At 44.6% G+C, this 16,728-nt stretch overlaps 1 protein-coding gene across 7 annotated transcripts in view; it reads left to right on the top strand.

Annotated features, from left to right (window-relative positions):
* The window catches only part of ADGRF5 (adhesion G protein-coupled receptor F5), a 99,411-nt gene that overhangs the window by 18,059 nt on the left and 64,624 nt on the right, over positions 1-16,728 (top strand). The window contains exon 1 of one of the 7 annotated variants that reach the window (XM_053222710.1): positions 10,380-10,876. The exons of 2 other annotated variants lie outside the window; for them this stretch is intronic. The gene's annotated coding sequence lies outside the window, so the exon portion shown is untranslated. Of the gene's footprint in view, positions 1-10,379; positions 10,877-16,728 lie in introns of those variants that run through there. 4 more of the 7 variants (XM_015071162.3, XM_015071164.3, XM_015071167.3 and 1 more) reach the window with 4 other exon arrangements.

Genomic DNA, 16,728 nt, shown 5'->3' on the forward strand with positions numbered 1-16,728 from the left:
ATTTTATGCTTCTCCTCAACGGGGCTGAATTTCAGAGTCTTCGTTGTTCTTCACAGACACAGGCGTCAACCAGTCTCTTTCCGATTTCTTTCTCAAGCAAACACTGTCATTGTGCCTGACATATTATATATTCTTGAAAGGGCATTTAAAAAGGATGCGTTATTCTTTTGAAGAATTGAGAGAAGTGTTAGTTCAGAGCCATAACTGTTAGATGTGAAGCAGAAGCTGAGAGCAGTGACTCTGGAGGAGGTGAGATGTATACTTGGGGGGAGGGGTGGCAACTTCTGCCACAGAGTGGCCTTCTCTGGTTGACCAGAGCTGCTATTGGCCTATTAGTGTTACCTTCATATTGCGGGTCTTGGACATTTTATTGAGCATCTGTTATGTGCCAGGGATTTCTAGCCCTACCTCAGAAATTACTTCCACTGTTTGGCTAAGATGATGGAGTACCTTCCCTTTCGTGTAGATGGGCTCCTGTAACCCTATTAACAAGCAGGGAGTCATGCAGGGGGCATTAGTGTGCACAGTGTATTAGCAAAACCATGCTGTGACCTTGCCTTTGGAAGTACTGAATCCCCTGATGGTGTGTGTCTGGCCAGCTGAAAAAGACAGGATGATAAAACCAATCTCCTCTTTGTCGATTTGTTCATTAAGCAAATATTAATTGAACACCTACCATGTTCCTTTTCACAGTTACCTAGTATTTTAGTTCATATTTTCTTTTATAATCCCATCTGTAAGTTAGTCATTTTTAACTAATAATTTTTAAAACTAATAGTTTAAAGATAGTTCTTAAACTTTCAGTTCTTGAGTGTTCAATTTCCCTCTTTCTTAAATACATCCTTAACCTAGGTACATGGATGCCATATGAGTAAGATTGAGGGAGTCTGTGAACTTGAATGAGAAAGTACCTTTATTTTCACTAACCCTTGATTGAAATCTAGGACTTCCTTTAATTAGAAACATAGACAGCAAATCACTGTAGTATTTGCTGTACGTACGACTTTGTCACCAATAAAAATTCCAGATAATTTTACATCACGTCACTAGGTTGCAGGTCCTTAAACTCCAGTTTATTTTCATTACCACTTAAAATTGTGTAGTTATTAAACTTGCACCATGAAATCTTTTAGTTGAATATATTAACAAAGAAGTCAGTGTATTACTAAGTCACATTATGTTTTAATATCTTGATAAGCACATTGCAAGGTAATTATTTTCCTTTGTAACCCTATGTATTTTGTTTTATGCATTTATTTTTTTATTTTTGTAGTTGTTGTTTTAACACATTTAAAAACATAATCCCAAGAAGGATCGATAGTCCTGACCAGATGCCCAAAGGAGTCCATGGCGCAAAAAAATATTTTCACCCTATTTTTGTAGTACTTTCAGCCAGAGTCATGAGATGCAAACTTTTTCAGTCTTTATATGTCTGAAAAGATCTTTATTTTGCTCTTGTGCATGAATGTTCTTCCCAGTATGGAGCCAGATGAGGTTGCCTGGAAGAAAGCACAGGTGAGAAGGGACAGTGGGACCCTGGACCAAATCTGGGGCACACCAACTTTTAAACATCAGATAGAGGAAGAAAGGCCACGAAGGAGATTGAGAGGAGGAACCAATGAAGTAGGAAGAACGCCAGAAGGGTGGGTGTCACAGAAGCCAGAATACTGGGTTTCAAGGAGGGACTGGCCAACTCTGTCAAATGGTGTTGCAGGTCAAGGAAGGTGAGACCGGCCAATGGACCATTGACTATGGTGACGTGGAAGCCATGGTGAACACCGTGAAAGCCACTTTGTGCAGTACAGTTGACCCTTGAACAACAGGGATTTGAACTGCACAAGTCCATTTATACATGGATTTTTTTTTGAGAAATACAGTACATTACTATAAGTACATTTCCTTCTCCACATGACTTTTTAAAGAACGTTTTCTTTTCTCTGGTTTACTTTATTGTAAGAACACAATAAATACTACATATAGCATACAGAATATGTGTTAACCAACTGTTTCTGTTACAGGAAGGCTTCCAGTCAAGAGTAGGTTATTAGTAGTTAAATTCTGGGGGAGTCAGAAGTTATTTGCAGATTTTCAGCTGACCAGGGGGTCAATGCCCCTAAACCTCTACATTGTAAAAGGTCAGCTGTGCCAGCGGAGGAAGATTGATTTGATTGAATTTGGGGCCAGCGAAGAAGAGTGGGAATGTGGAGACAAAATCTATGTACTCAGCTCTCTGCTCAAAATTTGCTATAATGGTGAGCAGGAAAACGCTGCGGTCAATGGCGACAGAGAGAGAGAGAGAGACATATGAAGAGAGATTCTGGAGCATGTTTGTGTGCCGTTGGGACTGATCCAGTGCTGAGGAAGAGGAAATGGGACCCAGAGCCAAGTGGAGGAAGAGGCAAGCCATCAGGAGGAGCAGGGACACATCCTCTCACCCCGGAGGGAAGGCCAGAGAGGGCAGTGCAGGTGCAAGAGGGCTGAAAGTTTGTGTGTGGGGGGATGAACATTCCCATTTGATTGATTCTGTTTTCTCAATGAAGTATGAGGCAAGGCTCCTGCAAAGAGTGGGGACAGAAGAGAAGGTATGAAACGGCCATTTTGGGGAGTGAGAAAAGTAACATAAATACTGGGATTGTCAGGCTATGTGACTGTAGCAATTCCACCAACAATTAGCAGGAGGTTGTCCTGATGTTATAAGTCTGCCCCCAGATGCAGATAAGAACCGCTGTCTGAAATACAACCTCTGTGTTCCCCACTTCTCTCTAGCTTCATCCCCCTCTGGTATCTTGAGTCTCCCCCATATGAAAGTTTCCTCGATGACCTACACTAATTCAAGCTTCTATACAACTCACTGGAGATTTTTCTGTTGCTTCTCCAATCCTGCCACAGTCGTGACAGCCTATACTACTGATGTCACCCGGCCCCATATATTCCAGACCACTACGGTGCCATTCACTACACTCTCAGTGCAGCTGCATTCCAGTTTGTTAAAAAGAACATTTAACTTTCAACATTGAACTTTCTTCCATGAGAGAATATAGGCGCTGGAAAAATTGGGCTGATTTATTTCAGGCACCATGTCAGGCACTCATTATGACGTGAACCAAACACCCTAAAGAAAAGTCTGCAAGTTTAACACAAGTTTAATATCGTCTCTCTCTCTACTCAGGAATCATTACTCCATCCTGTATCGTGCAATTGTCCCAATTTAGACGTAAGAGGAAAGATATCTGTACAGTATCTAGTTGGGGTCAGGGGAGGGGCAGGCACCAGGGCACAATGTTGAGAGTCCTGTATGGGGAGACAGAAGGCCTAAACTCCAGTTCCGGCTCTGACACTACTGGGTGTTATGACCTTGGTCGCCCCTCAATGTCCCTCTGACATCAGACAGCTGGAATAATGATCACTGGACTCCTTTTACTATGACATTCTTTGATTCTTACTTTTATCCTCACCTGGATAACTCTTCAACTCATATTTATCTAGTAGTTTTGGCATCATAGCTGTCTGCTAATCAACTTGATAAAGTCTGAGGAAATTACCTCTGCAATCAGAGGCAAAAATGAGGGAAATTTTCTTTTGGGGTCAGGAGTGCTGAGACCCTGAAAACAGTAGAGAGCAATGGAATCTGGATAGGAGTTGCCCTTATGGGGACAAGATTTTGCAGGCCCAAACTCGGGCCTTCCACCTGTTTGCAGGTGGCCCTCTCTGTTACCTGAGGTCTACGCTGCCTGCTGATGCAGAGCAGAGCATGTGCTCCCCAGATACACAGTGAAGAAGCAGAGGTTAGAACAGGAGTGAGCATGGACAGAACATGTGCACTTTCTAGTAAATGCAGCTGCTTTCTAAATAGATTCCTTCTAAGACCAATGGAAGAAAGAATCCCCGTGTCCTCAAATAACCCGCTCTTTGGCGTGATGCTGACAGAAGCGTTGAGGGAAGGACTGAAGGGAGAGGAGTCAATGACAAATTTGGTCAATCAATAACTGATGTCATGTGTATCACAGCTGCAGCATGTGGGTGACATATGTCATGCTGTGGGCATCTGCAAGGACTTTCTGCTCTATGAATCACATGTCACCTATGGGAACTGAAGGTGGAATCTGAAGGCTGGGGATGGCTCATCCTCTCCATTGGTGGTCACCCCTCTCCAAGCAATGGTCAATAAAGGTCAAAGGAGGGCTGTTGATGACATCTCTATGGAGCCATGTCCTAAATCTGCCTCCACGTCCCCCATATGCTACCCTTCCCTCTTCTGGGAAAATGTAGAGAAAGTAATGATGGGTGTGGAGTGCAAAACAGGGTTCCATCTGGAGTGTGCCTTTGGGCTTTGCATTTCTGACAGAAGCCAGAGCCATCACTGGAAGCATAAGCAGGTGGGTCCAATGGAGCTGTCAACCGTATCTAATTGGTTCAAAAGATGGAAGCTTTGGGATCTTCCATAGCAAACTAATCTAAGCATCTGAAAGACACGAACACAAAGAAGGTGTAATAACTCTATTGGTGGAATGGACCCAGTAACAGCACGTGCAGATTAAACCTGAGAGTCCCAGCTGACTGTAAATCTGACCAACTCCAATTAGCAGAGACTCTGCCAAGATACACACACAAAAGATAAGAATAAGACCATTTGTATACTATAAAACTGACCGATTATTTGTTGGTTCCTTCCTTGCATAAGGACAGGTCAGTGCCAGAGGGGAATTTTCCTGGCCTTGATATAGAAACACCAAAAGAGAGCTGACCCCGGGCCACACGGGGTCAAAAGTGTTACCAACATCTGGTTGTAGATTAAAAAACCAGGGCTTACCCTGCCAAGACATGAAGGTGGGAGTGTTTTGCAAGTTGAACCATTATGTACTTTTGGACGTACTTCTGCTGTGTATATAGTAATGCTGTGGCATTCATGACTTTGTGTGTGACCCTTTCAAGTACTCTGTTTTAATGAACAAAATAAGCATCCCTGCCCTCAAGGAGCTTACATGCTAGAGAGGGTGATGAAAGATGGAAACAGACAATAAACACAACAAATAACTACGTTAGAATGCGCGAGAGGTGATATGTGATGTGGGAAAAAGTTGATCCGGGCGGGAGGATCAGAAAGGCTGAACTATGAGCTATGACAATTGGCAGAGGCCCCACTACGAAAGCTCTGTTTGGACAAAGGTGGGAATGAGGTCGAGGAGGGAGATGTGAGGATATCTAGGCAAAGAGCATTCCAGGCAAAGAGTACAGCCAGTGCCAAGACTCTGAGACGGAATTGTGCCTGGCTCGCAAGGAGGCCAGCATGGCCGGAGCAATGTGACCAAGGGGAGAGAAGTAGGAGAGGAATTAAAGGAAGAAACAGTGGGAGGCCCACAGATGTGGGGGGTGTAGGCATTGCAGGCCACTGAAGGAACTTTCAGTTTGACCGTGAGAGATGGGAGCACAGGATTGCTGAGTGTCGCTGGGCATCATATAACGTACTTTTTGTGAGGACCATTCTAACTGCATTCTTGCACAGACACCAATTAAAGGCAGTGATAATAATGCAGTCAAGAGACAATGATGGCTCGATGAGAATGATAGTAATGCAAAAGGTAAGAAGTGCCCAGTGATGTGGATATTTGGAAGGTAGAGATGATAGGATTTGATGACAAATTATAGAGAGTGTACGAGGGGGAGCTTAAGGATGACTCTTAGAGTTGTGGTCTGGACAACCTGGAAGGATGGCCATGTCCTTTACTAAGATGGGAGAGACTGTTGGAAATGCTAGTTTGGGAGGGCAGATCGGGACTTTAGTTTGGTCATGTTCAGTTTGAGATCCCACTGGATATCCAGATACAAAGTAGGCAGTTGGATATATGGGTCCGGAAATCAGGAGAGAAGTCCGTGATAGAGATATGCATTTGAAAGTCATCAGCACAAAGATTTAAACCATAAAACTGCTGGAGATCACGTGGGGAATAAGTGTCAACACAGAAGAGTTGCAAAGACAGGGTCATGGAACACGCCAGTGTTAACAGGGGCAACCAGCAATGGAAACCGAGGTGGGGAAGTTTCATTTTCTTTTTGCTTTTATTGATCATCTACTATATGCCAGCACTAGACTGGTTTCTAGGCATACAATAAATAATACTAGTCTCTGCCCTCAGGCTGCTTAAAGTCAATCCATCAAAATAATCATTTGGATGCAGTGAGGTAATTGCAAAAAGACATGTACCTGGTATTATGGGTCCAGGGAGAAGGAACATGTGTCCCAGGCTGGGAGGGCAAGGAGGGTCCTTGGAATAAATAACACCTATAACTTAAAAGGAGACTGAAAGTTACCCAGGTGAGCAAGAGGGAAGGGCAGAGCAGTGAAACAGCCTGGAGCCTGCTGGGAATGTGCATTAATTTGGGGCTGACATTTCTGCCTGAGAAAACAGCTCTGTACGGAATGAGGTTATACCCTCAAGTCCTAAGAGACATGTCATGCCAACAAACATATATAACATGACTGGTGAGTTAGTTACTCTGGCTGCACCACTGAAGGATGGTTGAAGAAGCTTGGGTTCATCTTTCCACCAACTCCAACATCTTAGAATTCAGGAGAAGGGCTTCTGTCACAGCCACTTGAATCCTTAGCTGTGACAGGGCAAAGTCTCCCCATCGGCAGCTGATTCTGGGTTGCAGCCGAGACCATATGGTGGTTCCATTTTTTATTTGTCTTTGTTTTCATTGTAAAGTGAGTGGGGACAAGCACAGAGTGTTCCTAGCAACAAACGGGACTGTGGGTGAGAGAGGAATTGCTCCTCAGGGAAGCAAAGGAACAGCCACCTTGACAATGCCCCGTTCCATGTCAGAGAGCCAACTGTGCCCACAGCCCGCTCCCAACCCACCCAAAGCAGGAAGTCTTGGAGCATTTTAAAAGAAGCATTTACTGGGAGCTCACTCTGACAGCGGGTGTTTTTTAAATTTGTGTGTTGTTTTTAGTTTATTTATTTTGAGAGAGAGAGAGAGAGAGAGAGAAAGAGAGAGAGAGAGAGTGTGTGTATACACAAGCAATCATAGAGGGGCAGGGAGGGAGAAAGAGTCCCAAGCAGGGTCCACACTGCCAGCCTGAAGCTGAATGCAGGGCTTGAACTCATGAGCCATGAGGTCATGACCTGAGCCGAAGTCAAGACTAGGATGTTTAACCGACTGAACCACCCAGGCACCCCAACAGCAGGGTGTTTCTTAAGGTAAGATGGATGCAAGTCAAGCTCCCTGGTATCATTACTTGTTTTGTAAGTCTGAGGTCTGCAAACTTCCCTTTCACCTGGAGTGGGCTAACGGGCCACCTGACATTTACTTCTAGCCTGCAATCCTTTTCCAAAGCGGTCAGCCAGTAAAATTCTTTCAGCATCCTTTATAACTACCACATCCACGTCCAGTTTCCTCCTATTGTTTCTTCATTCTTCTCCAACACACCTACATTTATCCTAATCTACATTCAAGTCGCCCCCAAAGGAACCAAATATCATGATGAAAACAAGATGTATACCAAAGTCCTCTTCAAAGTGCCAATCTCTGGGCGCCTTGGGTGGCTCAGTCAGTTGAGTCTCTGACTCTTGATTTCTGCTCAGGTCATGATCCCAGGGTCGTAAGATCGAACATCACGTCAGGCTCCGTGCTGAGTGTAGAGCTTGCTTAAGATTCTTTCTCCCTCTCCTTCTGCCTCTCTCCCTTGCTTGTGCTCTAGAAAGAAAGGAAAAAAGAAAGAAAGAAAGAAAGAAAGAAAGAAAGAAAGAAAGAAAGAAAGAAAGAAAGGAAGGAAGGAAGGAAGGAAGGAAGGAAGGAAGGAAGGAAGGAAGGAAGGAAGGAAGGAAGAAAGGAAGGAAGGAAGGAAGAAATCAACGCTAGCAGAAAGCAAAGGAGAATACCAAATCCACATGCGCAACTATTATTACAACAAAAATTTCTTTTCAGTAAAGATAACAGTAGCCAACACTTACACCATCTCTCTATGCGCCAGGCACTCTTGCAAGCATTTTAATCTTCACAGCAACCCTTAGGTAGGTATTATTATTACTCCGATTCTATAAATGAGGAAACTGAGGTGCAGAAGGACTAATAACCTGTTGAGGTTGCCCAGAGCTATTAGCAAATCTGGGGTCGGCACTCTCACCGCCATCCTACTCTGGGCTCTCAAGACCTGGGCGCTTTTCCACTACGTACATTTAGTATTCTGGATTTTTAGTGTAATAAAGAATCTAGAGTATCTCTATCCATTCCTTACAGAAAAAGTCAATACTTCGTATATTTAGCATAGGAAATTAATTTGGAATATTTTAGGATATGATTTGAAGCCATTTGACTCTGTGTGTATGTGTTTTAATACTCTTCCTAATATTTTTTAGGCCAAGAGTAGTATTACAGATAGGCCCAAAAGATCTATTCTTCATTGTGATTCACCAGGTTACGATTTTTAGCTTTTAGCTACAAATAATGGAAAACCCACTGGAACCGGATTAAATAATAAGGGCTTTTATTGCCCCACTAAGGGTGAATCCAGAGGTAATGTGCGTCCTCACTCGGCTTCGTGTCCAAGCATGCCCCAATGTCCGGCAAGGAGAATGAGATCCGCATGCTTTAGACCAATCACGATGCCCACCTGGCCCGAGACAGCCAGGTTGCCTTCCCTGAGTTCCCCAGCCAGCCTGGGCTGGCAGCAAGGAGGAAGTGGAGGGTTGACTGTGGCGGGCAAACTCCAAGTCCGCCCACGACGACGTGAAGCTAACTGGAGAATACAACTGAGAATCACTACCGAGAGGTAGAGTAATATTGTGACGGTTCATCTTTTGTTTTTGCAAGTGAGAGTCACAACTGTATTGGGATGTCCGGTATTTCCTTGTTTGTTTCTTTTTAAGGTTTTATTGAAATTCCAGTTAGTTAATATACAGTGTGATATTAGTTTCAGGGGGCATGATTCAGTGATTCAGCACTTCCATACAAGCCCCAGTGCTCATCGTAGCAAGTCTATCCTCTTTTTTGGTCAAAATTGTTCACTTTTGTCTCAGGGCTGATTACTACTGGTAGGTGTCAACATGCCTACGGGTGATAGCTTTTTCTAAGCGTATTTACTTACTTTTTGAGAGAGACAGAGAGAGCAAGCAGGGGAGGGGCAGAGAGAGAGAGAGGCAGAAAGAGAATCCCAAGCAGGCTCCACGCTGTCAGCACAGAGACTGATGCGGGGCTCAGACTCACGCACCACGAAGTCATGACCTCAGCCGAGACCAAGAGTCGGATGCCCGACAGACTGAGCCACGCAGGCGCCCCGGGGATAGCTTTGACCAGATGGGAAGGTGGGCGAGAAGGAGAGAGAGATGGTGTGGGATAGGAAAAGAGTATGAGCTTGTAGGATTAGAGCCCGGGTCTCTAATTAGTAACAGTTCTCTTCCTCTATACCAGGCTCTCACGGGAGCCTGTACGTTCAGCGGTGGTGTTAGCCACTTTCACACACAATAAAACCAAGTCTCAGCAACGTGCTGTCATGTGTATGAGGCCACATAAATAGAAACCCATGGGAATACAGTCTGAATCCCTACAGTCTGACACTGCCTGAGCCCAGCCCAGGCCTCGTGCCTCAGCCTTTCCACGGGAAGGGGTCCAGAGGAGGGCTACCTGAACAACATTCCCCACACTAAAGCATGAGAACAAGAGTGGTAATCTATCACATCTCATCTGTGTTCTGGCCGCGGGCAAGTCGCTGTTTCTCCCCGGCTCACAGGTGCCTGACTTGTAAAATGAGGATGGGTAGGTCACTTCCAGCTCAAAACTCTGATTATAATTCGTCTTTAAACACAACAACCTGAATACAGCCTTCCAACCAGCCCTTTTCCATGTATCTCCTTATCTTTAAATATTAGCGCTGTTATCAAGATGATATTTGAAGCATCGCAGCATTGGATGCATAAGCATCCAGAGTGTTCCTGGAAATCCGAGAGAACTAGTTGTCCCCTTTTTTTAAATCTTTTTTAAAAATTAATGTATTTACTTTGAGAGAGAGGGAGAGCACAAGGAGGGGAGGGGAAGAGAGAAGGAGAGACAGAAACCCAACCAGACTCGGGGCCATCAGCACGGGGCCTGATGATGTGGGACTCGAACTCAGGAACTGTGAGATCACGACCTGCGCCGAGATCAAGAGTCGGACGCTTAGCCGACTGAGCCAGCCAGGTGCCCACAGTTGTCCCCTTAATGTGGCAGATTTGAAGCACAGCTCTCCCAGCGCTGGGGCTAAGAGTATCTTTAGGTCTTTTCATCTTCTGGGGATTTTAAAAAAAATTCTCTGACTTCTTGATGCTACCAGAAATAAGAACTCATCGATAATTCTACTTTCCTTCCACTCTGAAAACACAGTCTGATTTAGTGAACATCTTTCAAAGGTTGAAACAGTGCATCCTACACCATTCCTTAGCTCTAACCCCTTTGGAGTTTGCTTTGGTTTCATTTTTCTGATTTTTTTCCTTTGGTGAAAGAAAAGCAAGAGCTAGGGGCATTGGCCAAACAAGTCTGGCCACTCAGTGGAGAGGTTTCTAGATAAGAAGGATCTGAAGGACTTCCCATGGGCGTAAGGGAAATTGAGCACGCCATCCGGGGAAGAGGACCAGGAAATCGCTTCTTGTTTTTCAAACAGAAGCGAGTCTCTCAACGGATGGCTCTGTGAGGCTTGGAGGATCACTGCAGGGGAGGCACGGGAGAGGGGTGAGGCAGAGCTCGGCACGGAGCCCTCACAATGAATCCTGCTTGGTTTTCCCTTCATCGGGTGTAGATTTCCTTGGAGAGCATGGGGCCAATGGCCTCATAGTGGAAACCTGGATGATTTTAGACATCTGATCAGAGCAGAAGCCAGCCTGGGGACTGCGGTGCTGAACAGGTAACAGGCATTCTACTGTGGTTCGTCTCCCTTTGTAGCAAGACCCTGGGGGCGCCTCGGTCCAGTTATGATCCTCTTTGCCTGACTTCCTTTTGTATAGCTGTCACATGTATGTTGCCAGCATAAAGCATATCTGCTCAAGAGCATTGTTCAGGCTGTTGGCCAAGTTGACAAGGCTGTGCTTAGGAAGACTGAATGTCAGCAATTAGATGGCATCTTTTAAGGGTTTCCTCTATAATGAAGAGAGTTTTCCTTTTTTTTTTTTTCTTTTTTCTTCTTTCTTTTTAAAATCAATTTTCCCATCCCTGAGCCAGAAAATACCATAAAGACCAGAGCATGCATGAAGGCCGCCATGAGCATTTCCATGGCCATGCTGCCAAGAGGCTATACTGTGTATAGGAGGGGGAGCACCAGCTAATCTCTCAGCTCCCAGGCAGTCCTTGGGGTAACGGGTGATCTCCAAAATGTTAAACTGTCACCTCCCGCCCATGATGGAGAGGAAAGCATTTACAGTCAGTGCTGGGAAGGAAGTCAAGAAAAGTGCTGAGTTTAAGAGCTCAGCAGACTTGGCCTTGAGCATTCTAGAAGGAGGAAAAGCTCTTTGATGTGTGGCTTGCTTAAACCATGTTTTCTTATGCTTTGCAGAGAGCCAGGCCCTGCCATTTCACCACCACTCCGTTTTTCCTTCCATAAAGGGCTGATGTTTTTGGTCTTTCATTTCTGAATTATATAAGTAGCACATGAATATATTCCTCCTGTAATAGAATATTTCTAACACCCTCCAGTACCCACTATGTCTTTCTCCTCCCCCAAATTATCCCATCAATAATTTGCTGTGTATCTTGTCAGTTGTTTTCTGTCTTCTCTGCTCTCAGGACAAGCCAAGGCACAGAGCACAATAAATCCTCATTGTCAGATTCATTTATCGATCTTTAACAAGACCTTTTCTCACTGAAAGATAAAATGATACCTGGAGGTGTTGACGGCTCTTTTGACTCTTAGAAAAGTCCAAAAGAGTGTTTTTCATTTTTGCCATTATTACTTTTGCATTGATTTTGGCTTTGGCAATCACTATTAATAATGGCTTCCCATAGGCGGCTGGGTGGCTCAGTTGGTTAAGTGTCCAACCCTTGATTTCAGCTCAGATCTTGATTTCATGGTCGTGGGATTGACCCCCACACTGGGCTTCACACTGATTGTGGGACCTGCTTGAGATTCTCCCTCTCACTCTGCCCCTTTCCCCTGCTCATGTGTGCAATGCTCTCTCTCAAAATAAATAAATAAATATTTTTTAAAAAGAAGAGCATCCCACAGATTAAACTCTGGATTTTCTGGAGGTTTGGCCTTCTTTCTTTGAAGGCCATCAAAGGCAGCCTTGTTTTAGAAATGAAAGGGGGAAGAAAAAGAAAGAAAAAAGAGGAAAAGAAGGAAAGGAAAGGAAAGGAAAGGAAAGGAAAGGAAAGGAAAGGAAAGGAAAGGAAGCAAAGGAAAGGAAAGCAAAGGAAAATGAACTTGGATAGATAGATGAATGATTAGCTAGCCAGCTAACTAGCTAGAAGCTAGTTAGATTAAGTGGTTGGTTCAGGGAAGATAGGATGAGGGTAGGAGAGATTCCCTTTTTATTTAATGGATAATAGATTTTAAAAAAAAACAGGTAAATTCAGTTTCTACCTCTTTTGGCCCTCTGTGAAAAGGTAACCATCTATTTCTCCCCCCTGCACGATGTCATGAGACAAGTGAATAAGAAAAATTCCCTATGAACCAGTCGATATGGGTCATGGAGAGACCGTTTGGAAAGAAGTTACAATGTCAAACCCGAGAATAATTACAAAATACTTTCAGTTGCTATTTGGTATTTTCTTGGCCTTTCCAAAGTTTCCCTATCCAAAACTAGAAGGCCATTTGGCCCTGCTGATTTTGGACATTCTGCCGTGCTCCTTCAGCCTGGATCCCTTCTCCTGGGCTAATCAGAGCAATCACGTCACCATGTCCCCATGCAGGGACTGCTGCTTCTTCCACCCCACCTCAGGGGAAACACATATCCTATCTCATTTTATGGAATACAAAAATGAAAGGTTCGGAGATTAAGCGGTTTGCCCAGCATCACACAATGGATCTTTTTGGGGCACCAAGATAAGAAAAAGACCGAGGTCTCTGGCTTCCCAGCCCCTCTTGGGGTCAGCAAGGTGAGAATAAAAGTCATGCAGAGGAGAGAATTAACGTGTGTGGCTGGATTCTGTCAGCTTCCTAGCAACATGGGTTCCCAGTTTTGCTGGGAATCTACAGACAGATCAAGCTATTGCCTGGGCCAGATTTTAGCAGATTCCAACACTTGTCCATTAGCATCACCGTCGAAACTTAACAAAAAGAAAACAATGCCCAGGTACTTCCCTGGAACAGCTAGATCAGAATCTCTGGGAAAGAGATCTGGGCAGGGCCTTTTTTTCTTTTCTTTCTTTCTTTCTTTCTTTCTTTCTTTCTTTCTTTCTTTCTTTCTTTCCTTCTTTTTTCTTTCTTTCTTTCTTTCTTTCTTTCTTTCTTTCCTTCTTTCTTTCTTTCTTTCTTTCTTTCTTTCTTTCTTTCTTTCTTTCTCTTTCTTTCCTTCCTTCTTTCTTTCTTCTTTCTTTCTTTCTTTCTTTCTTTCTTTCTTTCTTTCTTTCTTTCTCTCCGAAACGATTCTTTTATATAGCTAGGGTTGGGAACCATGGAGTCCCAACTGTAAGAGAGAAAGTTGCCAGATGGAGAAGCAGAACCAACACGTGTTCATGTGGCCAAGCATTTGGGGCCGGAAGGGCCAGCAGCTGTGAGCATGTGAGCAATGTGCATTAGGATTCTGGCTGCTGCTGTCTGCCCGTGAGAGAAACGGACCCATCTCACACCCACGTGTGAGAATGCAGAGATTTCCAGTTCCCCCACCAAGGGCCCGGCCACACCCCTGACTTCACTGCAGATAGACTGGCTCCCTTGTTCCTTGCGAATTTTACGAACACAGATTAAATGTTCAAGGTAAACAGGATGTGCTCTTCTGGTGCCAAATGATTATGGGGGTCATATATCTTATCCAACGGCACGTTGACATGTGTGTCCCCATGTCCAGAAAAAAGGGAAGAAAGAAATACTACTTATCCTTTGCGTGATCTGCCGCTTTGTGGATTGAGCTAGGTATGGATAGACAATAAATCAGGGTTATTTTTTAATCATAAAATGTGCTCCTAGAACTATCCCCTCCAAGATCTCTCAATACAGTTCAAGCTAGAATCGCTCGTGGCTGTCATGTGTGTGTGTGAATGGAGAGCGTTAGGAGGGGCTCTGCCAGCTTTACGTCAGAGTCCAGGGTGCCCCTGGGTTTCAGCACATAGTAAGTACCACCGCGCGGCTTGTTGACTGAAATGTCTGCATTGGCTGTGGGTACACTATGAATTCACAAGTAATTTACCAACACAGCATTTCAGCCCACATGGTGTGATTCTAGTCATAAAGGTTCAATAACTGAAATCTTGCCTATTTCCTAAAAATAATCCCCAAAGTGAAACCTTTGAAGTCACAGTGTGGTGAAAGCGTCTGTGCTGCATAGACTTGCTAAGTGCTATGGGGTTACCCAGGCAGAGAATCCTTTCCTTTAATTACCGTAGATTCTTAATAGAGGGCCAAACACAGGCATTGAGTGTTTTAATAGTACCTGACAATATTTACTGAGTGTTTATTATGTGCCACTCGGCTCAGGGTTTTCCAAAGATTGTTAGCTCGTGTAGTTATTCCAATAATCTTATATGTCTGGTGCTTTTATAGTAGCCGTTTTACTGATGAAGAAACACACAGTTTTAAGTAAGTTGCCCGAGGCACACAAAGCCAGCAATGGATGAAGTCGGGACTCCAGCCCAGGCAGTCTGACTTATGAGTCATGCCTAATTACTATGTGATGCTGCAAACCTCACAGGGCACTGCAGAAAGGTCCACACGGCAGATACATGCAGTGTGTTCAGGAGAAAGATGCATCTCTGGAGGCGATAAGAAAAGAGGCAGGATGCTGTAAAGATTAAGAGCTCCAGCCTTGGCAACAGACTCGACTACTTTACCGTGTGACCGGGGTGTGTTGTTTAATTTCCCCATGCCTCAGTTCCTTCGTCTATAAAATGGGGACGATGATAGTTCTACCAAGGTAGGACCTAAGGATTAGATGAGCCTAGTTCATGCAGGGTGTTTAGTCTAATTCCTGGCATGTAGCCGAGTCTTGATAAATGATAGCAATTATTGCCATTACTAAGTGAATAGCGAGACCCCAAAAGACAGCTCAGGAAGGAGGAATGGGACATTTCAGTGGCCAGGAATGGTTTGAGAAGAAACTGAGAGGCAGCCATTCATTCAACCAAAACTTGCTGTTAGTATTTATGACACATTTTGCCAAAGAAAGCACGGTGAAAACTTGGGAGTGGTCAGCCTATTTTGCAGGCAAGTTTTATGGAAGAAAACCATGGCAGAACTGGGTTTATATTTAGGTTGTGTGTGCCAGGTGAAGTAGCCCAAATATTGCCTGGTCACTTGAGAATGTTTGAAGAATTTGAATGCGGTAGACAGCAATCTATGAGAAATCGCGTTCTAGGCAAATGAATCTGCCGATGGTGTGTTGGATTATTGAGCAGGGCAGTGGGGGTGGGGTGGGGAGGAAGCCCATCCAGGAGATTGCTGCAATCATCCAGGTGCGAGGTGATCGTGTCCAAACCAGGGTGGCAGCCGAGGGAAAGAAAACAGCAGCAGAGGCAGTGACAGGACTTGGTGGCTGGTCGCATTGTGGCTCCCTCTCCTGCCCTGGATTCTTGTGTGAGGAATACCCGTGCGGTGGTGAGCCTGGGGAACTGGACGATGAAGCCAGCTGTTGGGAAATCTTGAAAGGGATGGGTTATGAGGTAGCAGTGGGAGAGAAGAATGACATTCAGTCTTTGGGGAGCTGACTTTTCCACCCAGAGGAAAGAGTGTGGTTGGGGAGATGCACCTAATACGTAGCAGAGAGATCAGGGTGGAAATAAAGTTTTGGAATTCTCATGTAACTTGATAATGAAAACTATGGAAGTGGACAAGCTCTCTAAGAGAAAGGGTGTCGGGGGGATGAGCCAAGGACCCAGGTCCACAGTGGGGCAGTTGGGAGGAGGAGGGAAAGGAGCAAAAGCTGGAGTGATGGGAGAGGAAGGGGAGAGTGATGGAAGAGGAAAGGGGGCCCCGTGAATGAGGAGGCACTAAGGGCATCAGAAACCAAGAAACCAGGGAGGACGAGGACTAGTGAAGAATGGCACTGGCTAATATCAGACGCTCCAGATTAAAGAAATCTTGGAATATTCATGACTTCTCAGGGAACTGTATTTGGGGGGAAATAATACTTTTTTTTTTTTCATTTTGAGTAGTACACACACCTTATTCTTAAAGTTTAACAAAATCCCTAGAAGGGAAAATGAAAATTTCAGAGAAATGAAGTCATGGGCCAAGGACAGCCATGCCTGGTCTCAGGAGACAGAGACGATGAGGTCTCTGAAAGCGGGAGACACAGAGGGCTAAAGTGGCCCTGCCAATCATTAAAACGTTGGAATAATTTTTTAAATGTTTGTTTGTTTTGAGAAAGAGAGCATGGGAAGGGCAGAGAAAGAGAGGGAGAGAGAGAATCCCAAGCAGGCTCCACAGTGCGCCAATCCTGACACAGGGCTCCAACTGACGAACCATGAGATCATGACCTGAGCAAAAACTAAGAGCCGGCCGCTCAACCGACCGAGCCACCCAGGCACCCCTAAAATGTTGGAATATTTTAAACCATGTTGTAAATAACTGCTGCCCCTCAAGCCCCTGGAGTGTCCAAATGCCCTCCA

The sequence above is a fragment of the Acinonyx jubatus genome, chromosome B2 (genome assembly GCF_027475565.1).
Source record: "Acinonyx jubatus isolate Ajub_Pintada_27869175 chromosome B2, VMU_Ajub_asm_v1.0, whole genome shotgun sequence".
Taxonomy (NCBI): domain Eukaryota; kingdom Metazoa; phylum Chordata; class Mammalia; order Carnivora; family Felidae; genus Acinonyx; species Acinonyx jubatus.